Here is a 12,221-nt window from a genome sequence, read left to right on the forward strand (position 1 = left end):
AAAAATCCAGAGCTAATCTAGAAGAGAATAGTGATGGCTCTCTGAGTTTAGCACAGCTGCTGTAGCAATGTTAGTGACAGATTGCTTTGCATTTATTTTGTCATTTTTTCACCCTGCTGAGCTTTGTTCAATTTTCTTCTGTGTCCAGGGAGGGTCTAAGAGAGACTAAAAATAGTCAAACCCATATTTGGCGTATGTTGTTGTATCAAAAGGTGGGTGAACCTATTTTTTTAACAAGATCTGCCCAAATCATCACAAACATCCAAGTCCTACTTCCTCTGAATTTTATTGGGAAAACGAACAGTAGCCCTTCCCCACAGGACATGCCCAGATGTGCTGAGATCTCCAAGGACCCGGAACTGCTCCTTGTAAATCCTAGGTACTGTCTGGTGTGTGCCTGCCCAGGGCCTCATTTTCTGGTTCAGTTTAGGAAAGGCTGTTCCTCCCCTTGAAGTTAAGACAATGGTGGTTTAGTGCACATTTGGTCTTGCCATTAATAAACCTAACTCTAATTGCAGAGTAAAACCAGACTCGTGGCTATGGTCAGTTACTGCTGAGTTGAGTGCCTACCATAAAAGCTTCCAAAAGTTCAACGTAACAGTGAGGTGGGAAATTGTCTAACAGAAGAGACACCTCATTCAGTGTGTCTGCTTTCCTGGCTGAAGGTGAATTCTGTGAAAGGAAGCAGAAGTTTTGTATGGGAAAAGTGTTTTATACTTGTAACTACCAATGGTTGCTACTAACCAATCTTGTTGATCTACAATTCAAGTAAGATTCAAGTTTATTTTTAAGTAGCTTATTAAATACAGGTGCCTATAGATCACTCTTCCAGTGGGAAGCTGGCAATTATTAAACTTGCAATAAAATAAACTATGGGCTGCTGGTAGGTTTGCCTGGTAGCTGAGCTGTTCACATCTGTTTAACTCAGTAAAGTGCAGTGCCTGAGCCTGTTAAGGTTAAGTCTTGAAGAACATCTGCAAGTGTGGTAGTTGTTCAAACTTGTCAATGTTCTAATTTGAGTCTATTTTGTTAAAGTTTTTTATACTGCCTGCACGTTCAAACAGATCAGTAAAACTCAATGCATGCTCACATCTTGCTTTATTCATGACTGGAACCTTGGGTTCAAGGAATTACTTAAACAGTGTGTATAATGGTTGCTAATAGAAATGCAAATCTCAAATTCTAGAGAATGTTTTTATTATAATCATGTAGTGTACCTGATTATCTGGCTCTTCTAGAGTTAGAAAACAAGAGTGTTGTCTATGGCAGGAGTAATAATAAAGTAGTAACTCTTAAGGTTCCTTTGAGTTCTTTTTTATAAGCCTTATCCTAATTTTTTAATAACTACTGAATTATTCATTTTTAGCTTTTTCTTCCAGGATTGTGTCTGTTCATAAGGGCAGTCCTGGGGAAAGGGGGGAATGAATTTTGCTGTTGTAAATTTTGTTATGGTAGTAGAGTATGATTGTTTGGGGTAGTGTTGTGTCAGCTGCTGTGTGAGTACAAAGAAAAGGCAGTTTGTCCACCTTGTTGGCTGTAAAAGGCTTAGTAAGGCTCAACAGAAGGCAGTTGCAGGTGGAGAAGAGAGTAAAAAAAACTAATGCATACTAGAATAGGAATGTGGTGATGGCAACATGCATGTTATTGAGCTCTTTCCTTAGCACAGTTTTTGTGGATGAGAGTACTCAGTGGTTTAAATTGCAGCCTTGAGCTGCTGTCCATGGGCTCAGCCTCAGTCCCTGTTAGTGTGTGTATTGTGAGGCCAGCTGGGATTTGTCACAGTTCAGCTGGCAGGTGGTATCTTGCTAAACTGTGATAAGACCAATCTCTTCACATTTTTGGGTACAGTGAGGTCATATGAAAGAGGGAGAAAAGAAAGGGTTGATTGGGAAAGGGAGGAGAGGCTGTAGCTGCATAAAAATAAACTTACAGGGAAGATGCAAGTCTTAGGAAGAAACTTGGATGATTTGATAATTTTTAGGCTGTTATTTATAGTACAATGAAGATCATCAATAACTCTTTATAACAAATCATGTAATAGCACATCTCTGATTTCTCATGCATGGCCATCAGTGTAATATGAAGGTGATGCTTGCAGTGTAATATGTAGATTTTAACTCAGTGGAAGCAACCATAACCTCTCAGTGTTTGTCTTCTTCCTGACCTTAAGTCAGCTTTAAGGAGAGGCTTTGTGAGGTAGTTGATTTAATGTTGGGAGTAGAAAGAACTATGAAGCCTTTTGGATACATAGTTTATTTGGATTTGAATGGGAAGTTGTTTTTTTTTGGTAATCCGTTAAATTGAGAGGCTGCTCAAGCCTCTTCTGTATTCTTCATTCCTGAAGGATTTAGTCATCTGCTACCCTCCCCATTCTTGTTACCTGTTCTCTGTAGGTAAAAGTTCTTGCAGACTTCTTATCATGATTCTTGGATGTCTCTTGCTACATCATTATTATTGTGATAGATGGGTTACTGCTTTATTGACCACAAAAAGGCAAAATATGGCTAAACTACTAAAGTTCAGTAATACCAGTGGCACAACACTTAGTGCTCCTAAAAAATGTCTTGTCTGTGTCCTCCCCTGTGATTTCTTCCACCCAAACTGATTATCTGAGCAGTTTCTTTTAAGAGCACTTTCTTTCTCAATTGCAAACACTGCTGTCTCTATTTGCCTGATCTCTGTGAATCTCAGGGGGTTTTTTTAGGCATGAAATAAAACCAAACTCTTAAGGGAAGAATGAGGTTAACATTTACAAATCCCAGTGATATTCTCTATTGAAACATACAGTAGTATATCTATGCAACATATTGTTCATTTTCATTTCAAACATATGCTGAGTTGGATATCCCATGCTTGGCTGTAGCTGCAAACATTGCTTTGTGTCTTTCTTTTTGCTGTCTGGGTAGATGTTTGATAAAATGAAAGCAGGAGTTTATCTTGCTTTAAAGTTTAATGTACCATAAGCTGAGCATTATGAAGAAGCTGTCACAGCATTCAGATACCTGTGTTCAAACTGGATTATCAACATTTTGTCTAAACAAGCCTCAGTTTTTTTAGAAACATAGAGGTTGGATGGGAGTGTTTGTTTATATTTGTAAGCTCCGTGTCTAATTGTATGCTTTCAAACATAGCAAAACATAAACTAGTGGTGTTCCTGTCTGTTTCTGAAAAGCTAAGTAATTCAGAAATATGTTATTTTTACATTGAAGTAATATTAATGATTGCATGTGCTAGAGACAAGTATAGAGAGTCTAAGTGATTGGGGTCCTAGATCAAGGTATACTACCCAACCAGTATAGAACAAGTCAATTCTGACCCAAAGAATTTGCTGTCTCTGATAAAAAAGAATGAAAACTAAACTTAATATTTTTCCTCCTCTGACTTTAAGTAATTTGCATACAGTTGGATGGGGGTCATGTGTTAGAATTCTTCAATTGGTGCCATACCTGTACTGAACCACATCAGAAATTGATCTGTATTTCCATACAGGTGACTTCAATACCATTGCTGGTTTGACATTACTTTTTGTCTGTGGTTTTGGAAAGGGCTCTGAAGGGAAAGTTTAGAGGCAATCTTTTTTCATCAAAAAGTTAATTCTGGTTTTGCAGAACATTGTTGTTTGGGGTTGAGTTAGCTGAAACTTCTTTTATTTTTTTTTCCCTAAAGTAAATGCCACCTAGATCTTGGACCAGTTTTTACCCCTCAAAATATCACTGTTTACAAAAGATATTTAACATCTAGAGCTCTACGTCTATGGTCTGAGTGCTGGCATAAGGGAAGTAGGTTATTTTTCCTGAAACATCCAGATGATATTTCTGGACAGATTCAGGGACAGACAGTACAAAACTTCCATCCCTTCTGGATAGGTAGGCCCTAATTTTCCACCTGCTACTGCTTCCACCAAAGGCACAGGGCTGCTTGGATAACTATGGCTGGAAACAGGCTTGGGTGTGGAGCATCAACAGACACTCAGGAGGATGTACAGTTCTGCTCTTACATCAGGCTTTTTGAGGTGAGAGGTTCAGAGGGGCATCCTAATGTTCAGGTGTCAAAGCCTGCTCATTTCCATTTCTTGCACAAGGCACATCTCTGTAGACAGAGTGCTCAGGGGCTGGTGCTCCTGTGTTGCTGCTGGACTCTGGCTGCTGGACTTGTCTTTGTCTCCCTTCTGACCAGAAAATCTGACCTCTGATCTGGGATCTCAGGTTGTGGTTCCTAATGAGGCTTCTGCTGTTTCAACTTTATAGCTTCTCCATTTGCAGTGAACCCAGCATTAGGTTTACAGGGTCAAAAGGTGGGAAATTCTGGGGTTTTTAATATTATATTAACACCAGCTGGTGGTTGTTTTTAATTTTTTTCCCCTAAAATTGCCATTATAATGGAAATCGTTCTGCTTCCCTCCCCTTCATTTGAATGTCCCATTAAAAAATCTAGAAGGATCTGACTCAACAGGAAACATCAGCAAACTGCTGTTGATGACAGAAGAAAACCTAAAAGATACTGAATTATATTTGTCATTTGCAGTTTCACATCAAGCAAATCTGGAATTCCCAGTAATGTGTCAAACATAATTTGATCTCACAGCCTTGCAATATATGGCCTTGTATTTGAGCTAAATCAAGCATCTCTAGGTGAGCTTGAGAAGAAGCAGAATAAATTATTTAATATAATTTGTAATATAATTTGGAAAAGTGCCATACCACATATGACTAAGTACTTTATTTCTCTGAAAACAAAATAGATTTGTTTAGATTTGATAATCTAGAATGAAGTTCACTCAGTGCCCTGATTATGCTGCTTTTAGGTAAAACAAAGTTATCTTTCTTTTGGGGGAAGAAGCAGAACAATTTTCTCTTGTTTCTATTGCAGCTTCAGATCCCCAGGTTCCCTGGGATATCCGCAGAGGTTGTTATAACACCTTGATTATCCAGATAAGTGTTGGGCCTTTCTTGCTGTGCAGCTTTGGTTTTGCTTTGTTGCACTGCACCACAAAACTCAGAAACCGTCCCTGCTCAAGTTTTGTTTTGTTTTCAATTTAGAGATTACATGTCCAGCAGTGTTTATTTGAAGGCTCTCAAGTGGTTGCTGAGTTTTTGCTTTTGTGAAGGTGCACTTTATCGTAAAAACTCTGTGTAAAAACTCAATCTCCAGTCTATTAACTTCTTGTGTTTTTTTCTTTTTCCCTCAACTTTTTCATGCCTTTCCCCATTAAATCCCAAATTAAAGCATAGTTTGGTTTAAGTGTGTAAAGGCAGACCTACAGGGATAGGATGGCTTCCTTTCATGAAACAAGTGTATTTACCTGTGTTATGCTATGGTCTCCAGATCCATGTCCAATGGAGTGAGCAAAGCTGGACAATGCACACAAATGGCTCAAGAGCAAACAGGAGCTGGACTCAGCCCCTGAGCCATCCCATTTTTGTTTCCACCTCCTGTGGGGCTTGGAATGGCCTGGATCTGGTCTCAACTGGGTTGAGAGGGAAGGGAGGGAAGTACTCTGACTCCTCCAGCAGGCAGCTTCTGCCTCAGAGCCTGCTCTGGAGCTTCTGGACCAGCAGTTAGGTTTAGCTTTTGATTTGGTCTTTGCCTTCAGCAGGTTGCTTTGTTTAACTTGGGGATATTTGGGTCCCTCTCAAACTCATTTTGGGTACTCAAGATTATCTTGTAGGAGCTCCTGCCTCCATCTACTGATAGTATGAGGAACATGAGGAGCTGAATACCCTGCTAGTGATGCTTTAAAAGGAATTGAAATTATATGGTGGGAGAAAGCAATGTAAACACCTTCCTCAGAGAGAAGGCTCTGCAAGCAGTGTAGCACTCCATCCATGGCACTGGGGCTGTCTCTTGCTGTGTCTGTGCATTTAATTGCCAGGCTCAGACGGGCCCTTCAGATCTGCTGCAAAGTCTTCAAGCATTACCATGAGCTCAGCTCTTCCCTGAACCCCAGGGGTGCATATTGCAGTTCCTGTGACTTCCCTGCACTGGGGGGACTTGCTCCTCCTGTGCCCAAGGTGTGCGGATTTTTGTCACTCCACTTTCAGATAGCACACCAAGTGTCCTGCCAGCCTGCCTGTGTTCCCTCTTAAATGAAAAGTTAAAACAGTTTTGACATGTTAGAACTCCTCAGAGTGCTTAAATATAGATCTATATTATCTTTTTTCTTATCCCATTTAGATTGCTCCCACAATTAAAAAAAAAAAGCCCATATTCTTCTTCACTCCTTTTTGTCTTTGCATTAGATTTCACCATACCAATGTTTGTTTTGTCCTCACTGCTGGCTCACAGGTAATTTATGCCTTTGATTCCCATGCCTTGCTCTTCTGTAGGTAAGTTTTATATAGTATTTAATGGAGCTGTCTATAAAAAAAATGTTTTAAAATATTGACATATTATTGAGAGATTGTTTTTTATCAGTTCCCATTGACACACCCAAAATCTTTAGATAGATTTTTCTCTCTCTTGTCTCTCTAGTTCTGTTTTTGTTTTTTTCTCTACTGAAAACAAAGTTTACTGTTCCAGAAGCTCAGTATGTGCTAACTTCTGTGAAACAGCTGAAACAGCTCAAAATATTTTCTGGTTTGTGTCTGGATATGCATTTATTTCATTTTCCCAGGAATAGCAGAGGAGCTTGAGAAAATGATGTTCCATGTCTGCCTTTTCCTTCCCTAGCTTTATATGCCATGGTGTTCACTGGTGACTATTTCTTTTAAGCTTTACTTGTTTATTTGACATGTTGTCTGTGATTGGAGTGATGTGCAGGTAAATAGGAGTACAGGAGTTTTAATGAAAGGATCATCTAGCATGTGGGAGATTCTCCATATCCATTCCTTTGGCTGTTTTTTTTTTTTTCCTGGCTAGGTGCTGCTTTCACAGTTCTGCAGAACCTGTGAAGTTGTTGGGGGGAGCAAGGAAGCAGCAAACAAGGAAAAAAGTAAAAACTTGGGTTTTTTTCTTGGGTAGTAAAAGAAGCTGGATGCCCAGCAATGGCTGGGAGAAGACTGGAAAGAATGACTGGGAACAGCAGGATATGACTCCATATGAATTTGCAGTGGGTTCTTACAGACTGAGGTCAAACATGTTTGGGCAAATTGAGGCTGGAAGAAAGGAGATGTATGTTAGGAGTAGGAAATGGGACAGTGGCTGTGTGCTTGCTTGTATGGACAAAGAAAAGTCTACTTCCTTGGAAAGAATACTTCCTTTCAGCCACTAAAAACCTTGTGATGCTCTTTATGAGTTGAGGGGCATGGGAAGGATGAAAAGGCAGCGGACTTCAGAGGAGATGAGTAATTGGTAATTGCATGATCACAAGCTCCTGCTGAATGAATGCTCTCAGATGAGAACTCCTGGCGGAGTTCTGAACCTGTAACCCTCAGTATTGTTTTAACTTACTTGGTGGCAATAAATCTGATGTAATCTGTGCATGCATGTTTGTGGTTTCTCATCCAAAAAGCTCCAAAGAGCTTTTATGTAAACACCCTCTCAGCAGAGCTATAACAATTGAAGAGGTCGTCAAGGCATGTGGTTTGAAATGTGGGAAAGACATGAAATAAAGCCATCCTGGGAGAGGAAGAAGCAGCTAAAGGATCTTCAGTGGGTTGCATGCTAGCATGATAGACAGAGAGTGATGGTGGTCAAAACTGCAAGGGCCCTCTTCCATCTTTAAAGTTTCAATATGATCTGTTTGTTCTCCAAAGACTTAAACAAATCTCTGTTTTAAGATTTTCTGAAATACTCATCGTGGCTTGAGATGAAGCAATCTCTCTGAACAGAGCTCTCATTATTAGCTTTGTAGCAGCAAAACTAGATTTCATTGAGTGTAACACTATTGTACTGGATTAATGAATGTCTGTGAATGCTATGAAGAACTCTACTCAGTATGGGACCCTGAGTTGACCAATAGCTGCTCAGTAGTCATACAGATCAGAGCTCTGGCCAACAGCTTCAGGAAGAGCAAACACCTCTTGGAGGCTCCAGAAAGACTTCAGATCCCCTCTTGCAGCTCATGAAACAGAGTTGTCTGGACTAGTATTCAGCAGCCTTCACTTCTACGTATCTGGCATGCTCTCTCTCATCTCCTCTTCAGAGCTAAGAGTAGGTGGTACAAAGATAAAGAATCCTCAGTTTTATGAGAACTATTCCTAGATATGGCAACAAATCTTGAGTCTTTCCTATTTCAGAAGAGTGGTATTTTAAAATTTATTTGTCAATTAGAAAGTTTTAGACCTCAGATAATTTCTCACAGTTTGTACAGTTGTGCCTCTCAGTAGTTGTGTCTTTAGCAGTTGCATTTTAAAATTACAAAAAAATTAAATTTTTAGCAATTTCGCAATATATTTTCTTTCCTGGGATGTAACTTTTGTTTAATATAAATGGAAGTGCTCTCAATTTGAGTGGAAAAGCAGCCATCTGGTGTTCTCCTAGGACACAGAGATGTTGTCTGTTATTGCCTGAAAGAGATCATCAGATCTTGGGTGTCGGGCACAGAGGAGGAGGAACCTCCCCAAGCAAGGCTGCAGAGCAATCTTGGAATTTTAGTGGTGGGCACAAGAAGGTGGAAGGACTGTAGGAACCTGTGCCTTCTCAGGCCATGAATCTCATAGGAACTGGTGTATTTGCAGTGTAAGTATGCTCATCCTGCCATGACTCAGTCTGGGATCTTTATTCTGGGATTTGGGTAGTTTATCCCTAACCTGCCTCCTCAGCTTTAGGAGATTCTAACCATTAACAAGCACGGTAAGAAGGCCATTAATTCCATGGTAGCTTGGTGACTCAATTCCTCTTTCAGGCTTTAACTTTGTCACTGGTAGACATTTTCTATTTAATTTTTGACATTGCTAGGGATTCTGTGCAATAAAGCCTTTTCCTCCCTCCTTCTCCCCCTTTTTATTTACGTTCCTGAGTGAGAGCATAGCCAAGCAGTGAGCTCAGTGCCATGGAAGCATTTTATATTTTGAGCAGAGATAAAAATCTCATTCCTTCTATAAACAAAACAAATCAACAGATGATGCCCAGGAGAACCATTTCTCTATAGCCATTTTCCTCCAGCTGCTTTCTATTCTGTGCAGCTTGCAATGCACCATATGAAATACGTGTGCCTTTCTGTGTGTGCAAAGCACAGGTTTCCTCCAGACAGTGGCAACTTCCTCATAAAAAATAATAAACAAAAACCACCAAAACCCCCACTTTTTTTTTTTTTTCTTTTACGATGCTGTAATAATAAGATTACTAATAAACTTGAGATGCTTGGTTGTTTAATAGTGTGCAATTTAACAAAGCTAGAGGATATGCTGGAGGAACTCTGTAGTCACAGCCACTGCATCTTCCCTCTGAATGGGCTGGAGTATTGCCCGTGGGAGGATGAGGGACAGAAATAATCTGGAGGAGGGTGAGTGCCTCATAAACATGGCAGAGAAGAGTGAAACAAAGAAAAGCTCATTCCGAGTTTGCTGCTCTGTGTGGGCTTGCATGTGTCCCCGTGTCAGTGAGGAGATCCTCTCCAGTGCTGCAGCAGCTTTGTGGCTGGGCACAAGCTTGTTGTAGGCAGGAGACTGGCAGAAGGCAATAGGAATTGCCCCTTCAGCCTGTTGTAAGCCTTTGGCTGATGGCACCTCTTGCTTTCCTGCTTTAATTTTGCTGTATTTAACAGCTCAAAGGCTGAGGTGGATGACCAAAAGTTGCAGAGGGATAGAGTTGAGACCCCAAGACACTGTAGAAGGAGATCATGCAAGGGAAAGAGCAGAGGGTTGTCTGGATGAGGAGCTGGTAGGTAAAGAGTATGGCAAAATCTCAAGAAGATTGGGAGTAGTTGCAGGTCAGCCCTTGGCAGAGGTGCAGCTGCAGGCATGTCTTATCTCAGCAGAATCCTTCTGCTCACTTCCCCCTCCTGAGACATGCTCCTGCATAGGAGGAGGGTGGCCAAGCCAGATGTTCCTAAGCTGGAGCCTGGGGGACTATATCTATCCTTGCAGGGGTAGAGAAAGGTGATAAAAGTTTGAACATTGCTAGGTTAATGGGTCTTTTTGCAGTAAAGAGTCACCTCTGAGATGTGAAGGAACTTGGAGCTAATGGGGGGACAGGAGGGCAGTAAAATTTGATAGTATTATTTTTGGTCATTTTGATAAAGCACGCTTTAGAACTGCAGGAAAATATTGTGGTTTCACATCCAAAAAGCTCCTGAGAGCTTTCATGTAAACACCTTGCAAGTACTCATGTATGTATACTTTTACACTTATATATAAACACATAGCAAGTGACTCAGAACAAACAGCTTCTAAATAAGCAGCCAAATGTAGCTGATCTGATCATTGGATAGATGATGTTCAGTGCCCAAAGCAACCCCTTTATCCCATCTCTAGCCAAATGACTCCTGGCAGCTAAGGAAATAACCTTGGGTAAAACCAATAGAATTTTTATAACAGAGATGTTAGCTATTGACCCTGAGTGTATTTTATGACACTGCCTTGGTTTTGCCTTGTATATCTTCATTCTGGTGTTGATGTGTTGTTGTGTGTTTTTGAAAAACTGCAGTCTCTCCCCAGCACTCCTGGATCTGTCACTGCAGCACCAGGCTGCGGGTTCACACTCACCAGCACTGGATCATTCTCCAAGGCAGAGCTCATCTGGGCAGGGCTGGGCACATTAGACAATTCTGATTTATTTAACTGGAGTGCAAGACAAGTAATTGGTACCATTTCTGTTATGCCACTGGGAGAACAAAAGCTGTACCTGATCTGGTTTGAAGTTTACTTTTCCATTTTAACAAATTCTAGTTAAAGCAACTTTTTTCTACCAAATCAATTCTTTTGAGAATGTTTTGATCAGAGGCTTCTTGCCCTAAACCTGAGTTTGCTGAATCATTAAAACAGGGTCTCAGACTTGTGTGAGAATCAAGTTCTGTTTACTTTGCTCTATCGCCCTGGTAAAGTTAGGGAGCAGCAAAAAAAAAAAAAAAAAAAAAGTTCAGTTAAAATTTCCCTGACTGAAAAGTGCATATGAATATTTTTTTTAAAAAACTCTTGTATTTGTGAAAGTGTTTCCCAAGGTGATTTGCTTATGTCTGAGCATTTAGGCTTGCAGGTATGTATGGAGCTTGAATTCAGAACTTTAAGAAAATGAAAGCTGTGTTGTAACATGGCTGACATTTTCTTTTCCTTTTTTTCCCCAAAGAAGTAAATTATTTTAGATGCTTAGTTCTTTTGAAAATCTAGATTTGAAGGAGGTAGTTAACAGTGGGAAATCTTGTCGCAATTTTTGGTAGTGTGTGTGATTGTTTTTCTAGGTGACACTATTTTGGGTTGAATTATAGATCTGACTGTAAGATGTAAAACCATTTTGGTAAAGTTTGCATGAACAGCCTGTCTCGTTAATTATCCATGAAATTCTGAACTCTTAAATAAAAGCTCTAAGCTGATTTACTAGTGCAAGCCTCTAAAATTCATAGACTGAATTTGGCTTGCATTGCTTAGATCAGTGATAAAACAGTATTTAGGGGTTTTTTCTTTCTTACCTGAGAACATAATTTTCCCACCTTTCAACTTTCTCACGGACATTTTTCTGACTGAAAAATGTTGTTAAATATAATATTGATACAGTAGAAGAGCAACTCACACAGAAACCTAAGCTGCACTATAAATCCTTCTCTGAAGTTGCTCACACTGGTTATGTAAATAAAAGAAAATTGATGCTGTTTGCAGAATGTGATGATATAGGGGAAATTTCTCTTATGTGATAGAAATTGTGTGTGTCTATGTGTGCCCCTGTACCTGTCCCCCCACCCAGCTCTTTGTTGTTTTGGTTAGCTCTGTAACTGATATAGACACCAGAGAACCACCCCCCGAAGGCAAAGGAAAATGTCCTTTCTCAAGGTTTCGTAGAGGATCATTACAGTGACTGTTTTGTCTTTTACTTGCTTGGGAAAGACCTTTTGACTGAAAAATATATTGCTCAGTTCAGGAGGAATTGCTGTATGTAACCAAATACTAATGACTTTCCTTTGAATCTGGTGGGTTTTGGTTCCAATTCCAAATAATGAATTTTATCTCCACAAAGTACGGGATGCTTCAACCCCCCGTGACTGTTGATCCCCAAGGAGGCAGCTGATCCATCTATGGGGGTTTTATTTGTAAATTGCATTACATTTGTAAATAGCTGGTGGCCAAAGTCGTTATCATTTTGTTAATTTAAAGATCAGTCAGTATTTTCAAGGGCTGGGCAGTTTCAAG

At 40.0% G+C, this 12,221-nt stretch overlaps 1 protein-coding gene across 1 annotated transcript in view; it reads left to right on the forward strand.

Annotated features, from left to right (window-relative positions):
* TBXAS1 (thromboxane A synthase 1) overlaps positions 1–12,221 on the forward strand; it is a gene marked incomplete at its 5' end in the record, with an annotated part of 235,184 nt that overhangs the window by 11,497 nt on the left and 211,466 nt on the right.

This window comes from Erithacus rubecula (assembly GCF_903797595.1).
Source record: "Erithacus rubecula genome assembly, chromosome: 4".
In the NCBI taxonomy this organism is placed as follows: domain Eukaryota; kingdom Metazoa; phylum Chordata; class Aves; order Passeriformes; family Muscicapidae; genus Erithacus; species Erithacus rubecula.